General features: G+C 43.6%; 2 long non-coding RNA genes across 2 annotated transcripts in view; one reads left to right on the plus strand and one right to left on the minus strand.

Moving 5' to 3' along the window:
* LOC135806975 (uncharacterized) overlaps positions 1-13577 on the plus strand; it is a 181266-nt gene that overhangs the window by 18026 nt on the left and 149663 nt on the right. The gene's annotated exons all lie outside the window — the stretch shown is intronic.
* On the minus strand, positions 10423-12898 carry LOC135823886 (uncharacterized). The gene is made up of 2 exons (XR_010554795.1): positions 12507-12898; positions 10423-11315 (listed from the first exon to the last, which is right to left on the minus strand). It is a non-coding gene; the product is annotated as an uncharacterized LOC135823886 (long non-coding RNA).

A 13577-nucleotide genomic window follows, 5' to 3' on the forward strand; every position in this document is an offset into this window, starting at 1 on the left:
GTGACCCAGAAAATTTTGCACTGCTGTGAATAGTTTAGTCGCAAAGTGAAGATTCACGGGTAAAAAGCCCCAAAATTCTAGATAGGTTCTTTTTCAGCTTTTAGCAGCCCTGGGCGAGTTCTTTAGAGAAATGTGACTCTTTTTCATGGTGCTCTTGTCAATGTCCAGCTACACAACGAGATGAGGATGGTCATTGTCATTTTGTAACCTGCGAACGGGCGGAAAGGAGAGAAAATGTCGGATTTTGACCATTTGTGCTGACCTTTCAATTTCAACGTACCTCTCTATAACATAACCCAGCTGTAATTTCAGTGGTCGCATTGGTTTCATTTTTGGTTTGCTTGTAGGGCGCTGGCACCCGCATTCAGTGACCCAGAAAATTTGCCACTGCTGTGAATAGTTTAGTCGAAAAGTGAAGATTCACGGGTAAAAAGCCCCAAACTTCTAGATAGGTTCTTTTTCAGCTTTCAGCAGCCCTGGGCGAGTTCTTTAGAGAAATGTGACTCTTTTTCATGGTGCTCTTGTCTATGTCCAGCTAACCAACGAGATGAGGATGGTCATTGTCATTTTCTAAGCTGCGAACGGGCAGAAAGGTGAGAAAATGTCGGATTTTGACCATTTGTGCTGACCTTCCAATTTCAACGTACCTCTCTATAACATGACCCAGCTGTAATGTCAGCGGTCGCATTGGTTTGATTTTTGGTTTGCTTGTAGGGCGCTGGCAGCTACAATCAGTGACCCAGAAAATTTGGCACTGCTGTGAATAGTTTAGTCGCAAAGTGAAGATTCACGGGTAAAAAGCCCCAAACTTCTAGATAGGTTCTTTTTCAGCTTTCAGCAGCCCTGGGCGAGTTCTTTAGAGAAATGTGGCTCTTTTTCATGGTGCTATTTTCTATGTCCAGCTACACAACGAGATGAGGATGGTCATTGTCATTTTCTGAGCTGCGAACGGGCAGAAAGGTGAGAAATTGTCGGATTTCGACCATTTGTGCTGACCTTTCAATTTCAACGTACCTCTCTATAACATGAACCAGCTGTAATGTCAGTGGTCGCATTGATTTGATTTTTGGTTTGCTTTTAGGGCGCTGGCACCCGCATTCATTGACCCAGAAAATGTGGCACTGCTGTAAATACTTTAGTCGCAAAGTGAAGATTCACGGGTACAAAGCCCCAAACTTCTAGATAGGTTCTTTTTCAGCTTTCAGCAACCCTGGGCGAGTTCTTTAGAGAAATGTGACTCTTTTTCATGGTGCTCTTGTCTATGTCCAGCTAACCAACGAGATGAGGATGGTCATTGTTATGTTCTAAGCTGCGAACGGGCAGAAAGGTTAGAAAATGTCGGATTTTGACCATTTGTGCTGACCTTACAATTTCAACGTACCTCTCTATAACATGACCCAGCTGTAATGTCAGCGGTCGCATTGGTTTCATATTTGGTTTCCTTATAGGGCGCTGGCACCCACAATCAGTGACCCTAAAAATTTGGCACTGCTGTGAATAGTTTAGTCGCAAAGTGAAGATTCACGGGTAAAAAGCCCCAAACTTCTAGATAGGTTCTTTTTCAGCTTTCAGCAGCCCTGGGCGAGTACTTTACGGAAATGTGGGTCTTTTTCTTGGTGCTCTTGTCTATGTCCAGCTACACAACGAGATGAAGATGGTCATTGTCATTTTCTGAGCTGCGAACGGGCAGAAAGGTGAGAAAATGTCGGATTTTGACCATTTGTGCTGACCTTTCAATTTCAACGTACCTCTCTATAACATGACCCAGCTGTAATTTCAGTGGTCGCATTGGTTTCATTTTTGGTTTGCTTGTAAGGCGCTGGCACCCGCATTCAGTGACCCAGAAAATTTGGCACTGCTGTGAATAGTTTAGTCGCAAAGTGAAGATTCACAAGTAAAAAGCCCCAATCTTCTAGATAGGTTCTTTTTCAGCTTTCAGCAGCCCTGGGCGAGTTCTTTAAAGAAATGTGAGTCTTTTTCTTGGTGCTCTTGTCTATGTCCAGCTACACAAAGAGATGAGGATGGTCATTGTCATTTTCTGAGCTGCGAACGGGCAGAAAGGTGAGAAAATGTCGGATTTTGACCATTTGTGCTGACCTTTCAATTTCAACGTACCTCTCTATAACATGACCCAGCTGTAATTTCAGTGGTCGCATTGGTTTCATTTTTGGTTTGCTTGTAGGGCGCTGGCACCCGCATTCAGTGACCCAGAAAATTTGGCACTCCTGTGAATAGTTTAGTCGCAAAGTGAAGATTCACGGGTAAAAAGCCCCAAACTTCTAGATAGGTTCTTTTCAGCTTTCAGCAGCGCTAGGCGAGTTCTTTAGAGAAATGTGGCTCTTTTTCATGGTGCTATTTTCTATGTCCAGCTACACAACGAGATGAGGATGGTCATTGTCATTTTCTAAGCTGCGAACGGGCAGAAAGGTGAGAAAATGTCGGATTTTGACCATTTGTGCTGGCCTTTCAATTTCAACGTACCTCTCTGTAACATGACCCAGCTGTAATTTCAGTGGTCGCATTGGTTTCATTTTTGGTTTCCTTGTGGGGCGCCAGGACCCGCATTCAGTGACCCAGAAAATGTGGCACTGCTGTGAATAGTTTAGTCGCAAAGTGAAGATTCACGGGTAAAAAGCCTCAAACTTCTAGATAGGTTCTTTTTCAGCTTTCAGCAGCCCTGGGCGAGTTCTTTAGAGAAATGTGACTCTTTTTCATAGTGCTCTTGTCTATGTCCAGCTAACCAACGAGATGAGGATGGTCATTTACATTTTCTAAGCTGCGAACGGGCAGAAAGGTGAGAAAATGTCGGATTTTGACCATTTGTGCTGACCTTCCAATTTCAACGTACCTCTCTATAACATGACCCAGCTGTAATGTCAGCGGTCGCATTGGTTTGATTTTTGGTTTGCTTGTAGGGCGCTGGCAGCCACAATCAGTGCCCCTAAAAATTTGGCACTGCTGTGAATAGTTTAGTCGCAAAGTGAAGATTCACGGGTAAAAAGCCCCAAACTTCTAGATAGGTTCTTTTTCAGCTTTCAGCAGCCCTGGGCGAGTACTTTACGGAAATGTGGGTCTTTTTCTTGGTGCTATTTTCTATGTCCAGCTACACAACGAGATGAGGTTGGTCATTGTCCTTTTCTGAGCTGCGAACGGGCAGAAAGGTGAGAAAATGTCGGATTTTGACCATTTGTGCTGACCTTTCAATTTCAACGTACCTCTCTATAACATGACCCAGCTGTAATTTCAGTGGTCGCATTGGTTTCATTTTTGGTTTGCTTGTAGGGCACTGGCACCCGCATTCAGTGACCTAGAAAAGTTGGCACTGCTGTGAATAGTTTAGTCGCAAAGTGAAGATTCACGGGTAAAAAGCCCCAAACTTCTAGATAGGTTCTTTTTCAGCTTTCAGCAGCCCTGGGCGAGTTCTTTAGAGATATGTGGCTCTTTTTCATGGTGCTATTTTCTATGTCCAGCTACACAACGAGATGAGGATGGTCATTGTCATTTTCTGAGCTTCGAACGGGCAGAAAGGTGAGAAAATGTCGGATTTTGACCATTTGTGCTGACCTTTCAATTTCAACGTACCTCTCTATAACATGACCCAGCTGTAATTTCAGTTGTCGCATTGGTTTCATTTTTGGTTTGCTTGTAAGGCGCTGGCACCCGCATTCAGTGACCCAGGAAATTAGGCACTGCTGTGAATAGTTTAGTCGCAAAGTGAAGATTCACAAGTAAAAAGCCCCAATCTTCTAGATAGGTTCTTTTTCAGCTTTCAGCAGCCCTGGACGAGTTTTTTATTAAAGAAATGTGAGTCTTTTTCTTGGTGCTCTTGTCTATGTCCAGCTACACAAAGAGATGAGGATGGTCATTGTCATTTTCTGAGCTGCGAACGGGCAGAAAGGTGAGAAAATGTCGGATTTTGACCATTTGTGCTGACCTTTCAATTTCAACGTACCTCTCTATAACATGACCCAGCTGTAATTTCAGTGGTCGCATTGGTTTCATTTTTGGTTTGCTTGTAGGGCGCTGGCACCCGCATTCAGTGACCCAGAAAATTTCGCACTGCTGTGAATAGTTTAGTCGCAAAGTGAAGATTCACGGGTAAAAAGCCCCAAACTTCTAGATAGGTTCTTTTCAGCTTTCAGCAGCGCTAGGCGAGTTCTTTAGAGAAATGTGGCTCTTTTTCATGGTGCTATTTTCTATGTCCAGCTACACAACGAGATGAGGATGGTCATTGTCATTTTCTAAGCTGCGAACGGGCAGAAAGGTGAGAAAATGTCGGATTTTGACCATTTGTGCTGGCCTTTCAATTTCAACGTACCTCTCTATAACATGACCCAGCTGTAAAATTCAGTGGTCGCATTGGTTTCATTTTTGGTTTGCTTGTGGGGCGCCAGGACCCGCATTCAGTGACCCAGAAAATGTGGCACTGCTGTGAATAGTTTAGTCGCAAAGTGAAGATTCACGGGTAAAAAGCCTCAAACTTCTAGATAGGTTCTTTTTCAGCTTTCAGCAGCCCTGGGCGAGTTCTTTAGAGAAATGTGACTCTTTTTCATGGTGCTCTTGTCTATGTCCAGCTAACCAACGAGATGAGGATGGTCATTGTCATTTTCTAAGCTGCGAACGGGCAGAAAGGTGAGAAAATGTCGGATTTTGACCATTTGTGCTGACCTTCCAATTTCAACGTACCTCTCTATAACATGACCCAGCTGTAATGTCAGCGGTCGCATTGGTTTGATTTTTGGTTTGCTTGTAGGGCGCTGGCAGCCACAATCAGTGCCCCTAAAAATTTGGCACTGCTGCGAATAGTTTAGTCGCAAAGTGAAGATTCACGGGTAAAAAGCCCCAAACTTCTAGATAGGTTCTTTTTCAGCTTTCAGCAGCCCTGGGCGAGTACTTTACGGAAATGTGGGTCTTTTTCTTGGTGCTCTTGTCTATGTCCAGCTACACAACGAGATGAGGATGGTCATTGTCCTTTTCTGAGCTGCGAACGGGCAGAAAGGTGAGAAAATGTCGGATTTTGACCATTTGTGCTGACCTTTCAATTTCAACATACCTCTCTATAACATGACCAAGCTGTAATTTCAGTGGTCGCATTGGTTTTATTTTTGGTTTGCTTGTAGGGCGCTGGCACCCGCATTCAGTGACCTAGAAAAGTTGGCACTGCTGTGAATAGTTTAGTCGCAAAGTGAAGATTCACGGGTAAAAAGCCCCAAACTTCTAGATAGGTTCTTTGTCAGCTTTCAGCAGCCCTGGGCGAGTTCTTTAGAGATATGTGGCTCTTTTTCATGGTGCTATTTTCTATGTCCAGCTACACAACGAGATGAGGATGGTCATTGTCATTTTCTGAGCTTCGAACGGGCAGAAAGGTGAGAAAATGTCGGATTTTGACCATTTGTGCTGACCTTTCAATTTCAACGTACCTCTCTATAACATGACCCAGCTGTAATTTCAGTGGTCGCTTTGGTTTCATTTTTGGTTTGCTTGTAGGGCGCTGGCACCCGCATTCATTGACCCAGAAAATGTGGCACTGCTGTGAATAGTTTAGTCGCATGGTGAAGATTCACGGGTAAAAAGCCCCAAACTTCTAGAAAGGTTCTTTTTCAGCTTTCAGCAGCCCTGGGCTAGTTATTTAGAGAAATGTGGGTCTTTTTCTTGATGCTTTTGTCTATGTCCAGCTATACAACGAGATGAGGATGGTCATTGTCATTTTCTGAGCTGCAAACGGGCAGAAAGGTGAGAAAATGTCGGATTTTGACCATTTGTGCTGACCTTTCAATTTCAACATACCTCTCTATAACATGACCCAGCTGTATTTTCAGTAGTCGCATTGGTTTCATTTTTGGTTTGCTTGTAGGGCGCTGGCACCCGCATTTAGTGACCCAAAAAATTTGGCACTGCTGTGAATAGTTTAGTCGCAAAGTGAAGATTCACGGGTAAAAAGCCCGAAACTTCTAGATAGGTTCCTTTTCAGCTTTCAGCAGCCCTGGGTGAGTTCTTTAGAGAAATTTGGCTCTTTTTCATGGTGCTATTTTCTATGTCCAGCTAACCAACGAGATGAGGATGGTCATTGTCATTTTCTAAGCTGCGAACGTGCAGAAAGGTGAGAAAATGTCGGATTTTGACCATTTGTGCTGACCTTCCAATTTCAACGTACCTCTCTATAACATGACCCAGCTGTAATGTCAGCGGTCGCATTGGTTTCATATTTGGTTTGCTTGTAGGGCGCTGGCACCCACAATCAGTGACCCCAAAAATGTGGCACTGCTGTGAATAGTTTAGTCGCAAAGTGAAGATTCACGGGTAAGAAGCCCCAAACTTCTAGATAGGTTCTTTTTCAGCTTTCAGCAGCCCTGGGCGAGTTCTTTAGAGAAATGTGGTGCTTTTTCATGGTGCTATTTTCTATGTCCAGCTACACAACAAGATGAGGATGGTCATTGTCATTTTCTGAGCTGCGAACGGGCAGAAAGGTGAGAAAATGTCGGATTTTGACCATTTGTGCTGACCTTTCAATTTCAACATACCTCTCTATAACATGACCCAGCTGTAATTTCAGTGGTCGCATTGGTTTCATTTTTGGTTTGCTTGTAGGGCGCTGGCACCCGCATTCAGTGACCTAGAAAATTTGGCACTGCTGTGAATAGTTTAGTCGCAAAGTGAAGATTCACGGGGAAAAAGCCCCAAACTTCTAGAATGGTTCTTTTTCAGCTTTCAGCAGCCCTGGGCGAGTTCTTTAGAGAAATGTGGCTCTTTTTCATGGTGCTATTTTCTATGTCCAGCTACACAACGAGATGAGGATGGTCATTGTCATTTTCTGAGCTGCGAACGGGCAGAAAGGTGAGAAAATGTCGGATTTTGACCATTTGTGCTGACCTTTCAATTTCAACGTACCTCTCTATAACATGACCCAGCTGTAATTTCAGTGGTCGCTTTGGTTTCATTTTTGGTTTGCTTGTAGGGCGCTGGCACCCGCATTCATTGACCCAGAAAATGTGGCACTGCTGTGAATAGTTTAGTCGCAAGGTGAAGATTCACGGGTAAAAAGCCCCAAACTTCTAGAAAGGTTCTTTTTCAGCTTTCAGCAGCCCTGGGCTAGTTATTTAGAGAAATGTGGGTCTTTTTCTTGATGCTTTTGTCTATGTCCAGCTATACAACGAGATGAGGATGGTCATTGTCATTTTCTGAGCTGCGAACGGGCAGAAAGGTGAGAAAATGTCGGATTTTCACCATTTGTGCTGACCTTTCAATTTCAACGTACCTCTCTATAACATGACCCAGCTGTATTTTCAGTGTTCGCATTGGTTTCATTTTTGGTTTGCTTGTAGGGCGCTGGCACCCGCATTTAGTGACCCAGAAAATTTGGCACTGCTGTGAATAGTTTAGTCGCAAAGTGAAGATTCACGGGTAAAAAGCCCGAAACTTCTAGATAGGTTCTTTTTCAGCTTTCAGCAGCCCTGGGTGAGTTCTTTAGAGAAATTTGGCTCTTTTTCATGGTGCTATTTTCTATGTCCAGCTAACCAACGAGATGAGGATGGTCATTGTCATTTTCTAAGCTGCGAACGGGCAGAAAGGTGAGAAAATGTCGGATTTTGACCATTTGTGCTGACCTTCCAATTTCAACGTACCTCTCTATAACATGACCCAGCTGTAATGTCAGCGGTCACATTGGTTTCATATTTGGTTTGCTTATAGGGCGCTGGCACCTACAATCAGTGACCCTAAAAATGTGGCACTGCTGTGAATAGTTTAGTCGCAAGGTGAAGATTCACGGGTAAAAAGCCCCAAACTTCTAGATAGGTTCTTTTTCAGCTTTCAGCAGCCCTGGGCGAGTTCTTTACGGAAATGAGGGTCTTTTTCTTGGTGCTCTTGTCTATGTCCAGCTACACAACGAGATGAGGATGGTCATTGTCATTTTCTGAGCTGCGAACGGGCAGAACGGTGAGAAAATGTCGGATTTTGACCATTTGTGCTGACCTTTCAATTTCAACGTACCTCTCTATAACATGACCCAGCTGTAATTTCAGTGGTCGCATTGGTTTCATTTTTGGTTTGCTTGCAGAGCGCTGGTACCCGCATTCAGTGACCCAGAAAATTTGGCACTGCTGTGAATAGTTTAGTCGAAAAGTGAAGATTCACGGGTAAAAAGCCCCAAACTTCTAGATAGGTTCTTTTTCAGCTTTCAGCAGCCCTGGGTGAGTTCTTTAGAGAAATGTGGCTCTTTTTCATGGTGCTATTTTCTATGTCCAACTACACAACGAGATGAGGATGGTCATTGTCATTTTCTGAGCTGCGAACGGGCAGAAAGGTGAGAAAATGTCGGATTTTGACCATTTGTGCTGACCTTTCAATTTCAACGTACCTCTCTATAATATGACCTAGCTGTAATGTCAGTGGTCTTATTGGTTTGATTTTTGGTTTGCTTTTAGGGCGCTGGCACCCGCATTCAGTGACCCAGAAAAGTTGGCACTGCTGTGAATAGTTTAGTCGCAGAGTGAAGATTCACGGGTAAAAAGGCCCAAAATTCTAGATAGGTTCTTTTTCAGCTTTCAGCAGCCCTGGGCGAGTTCTTTAGAGAAATGTAGCTCTTTTTCATGGTGCTCTTGTCTATGTCTAGCTAACCAACGAGATGAGGATGGTCATTGTCATTTTCTGAGCTGCGAACGGGCAGAAAGGTGAGAAAATGTCGGATTTTGACCATTTGTGCTGAATTTGGCACTGCTGTGAATAGTTTAGTCGAAAAGTGAAGATTCACGGGTAAAAAGCCCCAAACTTCTAGAAAGGTTCTTTTTCAGCTTTCAGCAGCCCTGGGTGAGTTCTTTAGAGAAATATGGCTCTTTTTCATGGTGCTATTTTCTATGTCCAGCTACACAACGAGATGAGGATGGTCATTGTCATTTTGTAAGCTGCGAACGGGCAGAAAGGTGAGAAAATGTCTGATTTTGACCATTTGTGCTGACCTTTCAATTTCAACGTACCTCTCTATAACATGACCCAGCTGTAATTTCAGTGGTCACATTGGTTTCATTTTTGGTTTGCTTGTAGGACGCTAGCACCCGCATTCAGTGACCCAGAAAATATGGCACTGCTGTGAATAGTTTAGTCGAAAAGTGAAGATTCACGGGTAAATAGCCCCAAACTTCTAGATAGGTTCTTTTTCAGCTTTCAGCAGCCCTGGGTGAGTTCTTCAGAGAAATGTGGCTCTTTTTCATGGTGCTATTTTCTATGTCCAGCTACACAACGAGATGAGGATGGTCATTTTCATTTTCTGAGCTGCGAACGGGCACATTACCAGCAATTATATGACATCCCACAGAGTCCGAAATTCCGTAAAATATTTGCGCATTTACTGCAGAGAGTGATCTTGGAAGGAAGAAAATTGCTCTGAACTATGGCCATGATCGAAATGTAAGGCATCAAACCAGTGAACCACGCCAACAAGACAAACAGTTACACAACGAAAAAAACGAAAGTGAAAAACATTGAACAACCGATGCGATCTCAACTCCTAAGAATCATGATTTTCTTCTCCACTGAAAAGTATCTGTTACCTTGGTGATCTTGAGGAAATAGCAAGAATTGACCTTCTTCATGGTCATTTCTGAAGCTTCCTCCAAATATTGTCAGCCAACAAACCACAGCATTGTCACCTGGCTAGTCTGATCTCTGTCCTCAAGAAGGACCAGTTCCAAAAGATTGCAGGTCCAGTGCGCTTTCTAGCTTCAAAGATCTGGGAAATCGCCTCATTCTGCACATTTCAAGCAGCTTCTCAATTGTTTCTGGCTTGACATTGAACAGCAAGAAGATGAAAAGCACTTCTTTCTCAGTTTTTTTCGAGTAAACTACCTCTCCAACCGCGTGGCTTTCTCTGAAGGCCATGTTGTAGGGGCTTTCCCATGGCCATGTGCTGGATGCATGCCATGTCGATGTACTGACATGATGCATGCTAATGCTGTCATGTACAAGGACGTAGACTACTCAGTGACTACAGTCAGTAGATCTACTCTGTACGACTAGTACGAGTCGTAGTCTAGAGTAGAGTGACTGAGTCAGGGAGTCGAATTTTATGACTGCCTGTTGACAAATAGCAACTTGTTTGGTGTAAATTTCGTTTAGAGTGGCTGACAGCTTTGCCAGCTTGATACTTGGTTTCATTCTGCAGCTCACTGGTTTGAGAATACAGTGTTTTCTTGCGGCTTCTTCAACGGATATTGTGCACCATCATCAAGGTGGTTACCTATTTGTGATGCAGCTTCAACTAAAAGTACAACAACAAAAGCAACAGCCTACATTCAACAGCCACAGCCCATGACAACCAGAACAACAACAACAACGACTACAACAACAACAACAACAACAACACCAATTCTCGTTCCTCATATACTGGCACACACAGAGACATAGACAGCAATAGCGGCAACACACAAATTAAAGGGTAGTTGGCCGCAGCCAGATGTGACACTTGCGCAGCTAGTGGGGAAGCACTAGCCATCGGTATTCGGTATGAAAAGATAGAATCTTGCGGCCTACGTATATTGAATGCCTTGAAAAACGCGTCAACATGTTGAAGGTATGACCAGCATCAGCCAACGACTGATGGTCAAAGCAAATACCAAAATACACTGCTATAAAAAAACACACGATCCTTGAAGGGTGTTGGCGTTCCTACGGATGCGGAAAACTCGGCCTTTAGCCGAGTTTGACGCGAACAGTGAAATATACAAGTAATAATAAACAGAACTACAAGGACACATTATGTCACCATAATGTCGGCTGTGCAACCAGTCACTCATCTGACATAAGAATTTTTGAAGCAGCTAGTTGTCTGGAAACTGGGCATGCTTCCAGTTTGTGTCGGTACTTTCAAACTCTGGTTGCTGCAGGTGAAAAGAGATTCTCGCAAACCTATTAAAATGCACGGTTGCAGGCAGCGGTGTACAAGAATAAAAAGAAACGGAAAGAAATAACAAGGGTGCTTCAACGTTGACTGGGTTCGATCACTGAACACTAGACAAGAATGTTTGCAAAACAAAGGTAGAAGAACTGGTCAGCCTCAAATGCTACCTCAAGGACACACAGCGTATCCAAAAAGTAAAGAAAAAATGGAAAATGGTGAGCTGGAGGCGACTGTCGCCGACATCACTGAGCAGTGCAAATGGTATGGGCAGACAAAAACCAATAGGAGAAGACCTACACAGTACTGAAGGAGATGTCAAGCATGAATGCCAAACCTACAAGTGAACCTGAAGGAGAGGAGGATGTGGGTGATGCCATCTTGGCTACCCTGGCCAAAGATTTCTCTGAGCTACGGCAGCACATACCTGGACAGGAAAACCAGCAGAAGCATAACGGAGAGCCTCATCATATCGTTGGGAAACGGCAACAGCAGCGCAACATGAAGAAATAGAAAATGTGTGCTGAAGCTGCATTCTGGTTTACAAGAATGTTTGGGTCTCACTGCTAAATTACCTCGTACGCATAGCCTGTGTAATTGCTTTAGTCTTTTCTCTGCTCTTTCCGGTTGCACAGATGTTTAGCTTGTACAAGTGCTTTCACTTACTCCCACCCACTCTCACCTCTCTTTCCGGGTATATACGGATATCATTGCTTTTTCTTCTATCTTTCACACTAGTAATGTACTGCGTCCGGACTTCGCTAAAGCTTAGATAAATATTGATACCTAAATCTATAACTTGCACTGCTTCCAGGAATACAATGCTGGTGATGCTATGCTTTACCTCCATTAGCCGTCTGTGCCATTGTGCAGATTTGTATTCAGACAAATTAGTTTCATGCTACAATGCTTTCGTTGTGCTCTGCGGTAAGCTCATGATTACCGGGTAATCAATGCCCTTTTCTGTGGAAGAGACAAACTGCCGGGCAGCACGATCCCCTCCTGTCAAGGTAATCAGGTAGTGAGCCCGTGGGCCTTGTCCATGTACGTTCATGCAAGCATCCCAACCTGGAGGAAAGAACTTCACAGGGAAATTCTTCGGTCCCAACCCCCTTTGTCCAGTTTCTGATTCGAAAGTCAGGAATAGACTATTTCGTTTCAAGGAGGAAAACTTCCTTCTGCCAGCGGAGAGGGCTCGACACAATAATGTGGAGCACTATTACACGTAAAACTCCATTGTGCCTTTTGTGACTATTTCACTTCTATTTTTCACTGCACAGCAGTGCAAGCTCCATCAGCAGCCTCAAACATTCGTCATCTGAGAAAGGGCCCAACATTCCCCGAACCATCAAAATATCTACAGCAAACAAAAGGGAGATTTTCAAATTCATGCATTGAAGAATACATTCAATAAATTCACCCAAAATGAAATGAAATCACCTGATAGATCGTCACTGATATCTGATATCTTCATACTCCCAAGCTCATAGATGATAAAGTCTCTCCATTTCACAAGGTACTGCACGCTGCCACCCTAAAGCAACAAAATTCACAATGCAACGAACAGCTCAATTGTGTCGACCTCGCGACCTGATTTATTACAATAAAATAAACGTACCTTCTTTCCCACTGTCGATCCGGTAAGAAGCAGCAAAAACTTCAGGCCCCTAAGACTGCTTGAATTTTCTCCACAGCGGACTGCTGCTGAAAACATCAGCTTGGCGTAAAAACCAGGCTCATTCTGTCTATGAGATACCTAGCGTAAATGAGAGCCTTCTCGTCGCCAGCCACAACAATAACAACAACAAAAATCACCTCCACCGAAAAAGACATGCAGATCGATCAGAGAGCTTGTTGTGTACAGCGTGAGTTCAAAAAAATCCTTTTTCATTGAGATCACAAAAAAAACTTCACACTCGATCGCGCGAGCTCAGCACCAGCAGTGACGTTTGGGTGGAAATATTTTATTTGAAAAACTTTTGTCAGGCGCGATGTCGCTGATTGCTGGTGATGAGAAAGGTGAGAAAATGTCGGATTTTGACCATTTGTGCTGACCTTTCAATTTCAACGTACCTCTCTATAACATGACCCAGCTGTAATTTCAGTGGTCGCATTGGTTTCATTTTTGGTTTGCTTGTAGGGCGCTAGCACCCGCATTCAGTGACATAGAAAATTTGGCACTGCTGTGAATAGTTTAGTCGAAAAGTGAAGATTCACGGGTAAAAAGCCCCAAACTTCTAGAAAGGTTCTTTTTCAGCTTTCAGCAGCCCTGGGTGAGTTCTTTAGAGAAATGTGGCTCTTTTTCATGGTGCTATTTTCTATGTCCAGCTACACAACGAGATGAGGATGGTCATTGTCATTTTCTGAGCTGCGAACGGGCAGAAAGGTGAGAAAATGTCTGATTTTGACCATTTGTGCTGACCTTTCAATTTCAACGTACCTCTCTATAACATGACCCAGCTGTAATTTCAGTGGTCGCATTGGTTTCATTTTTGGTTTGCTTGTAGGACGCTAGCACCCGCATTCAGTGACCCAGAAAATTTGGCACTGCTGTGAATAGTTTAGTCGCAAAGTGAAGATTCACGGGTAATAAGGCCCAAACTTCTAGATAGGTTCTTTTTCAGCTTTCAGCAGCCCTGGGTGAGTTCTTTAGAGAAATGTGGCTCTTTTTCATGGTGCTATTTTCTAT

This window comes from Sycon ciliatum, chromosome 1, assembly GCF_964019385.1.
Source record: "Sycon ciliatum chromosome 1, ocSycCili1.1, whole genome shotgun sequence".
Lineage (NCBI taxonomy): Eukaryota > Metazoa > Porifera > Calcarea > Leucosolenida > Sycettidae > Sycon > Sycon ciliatum.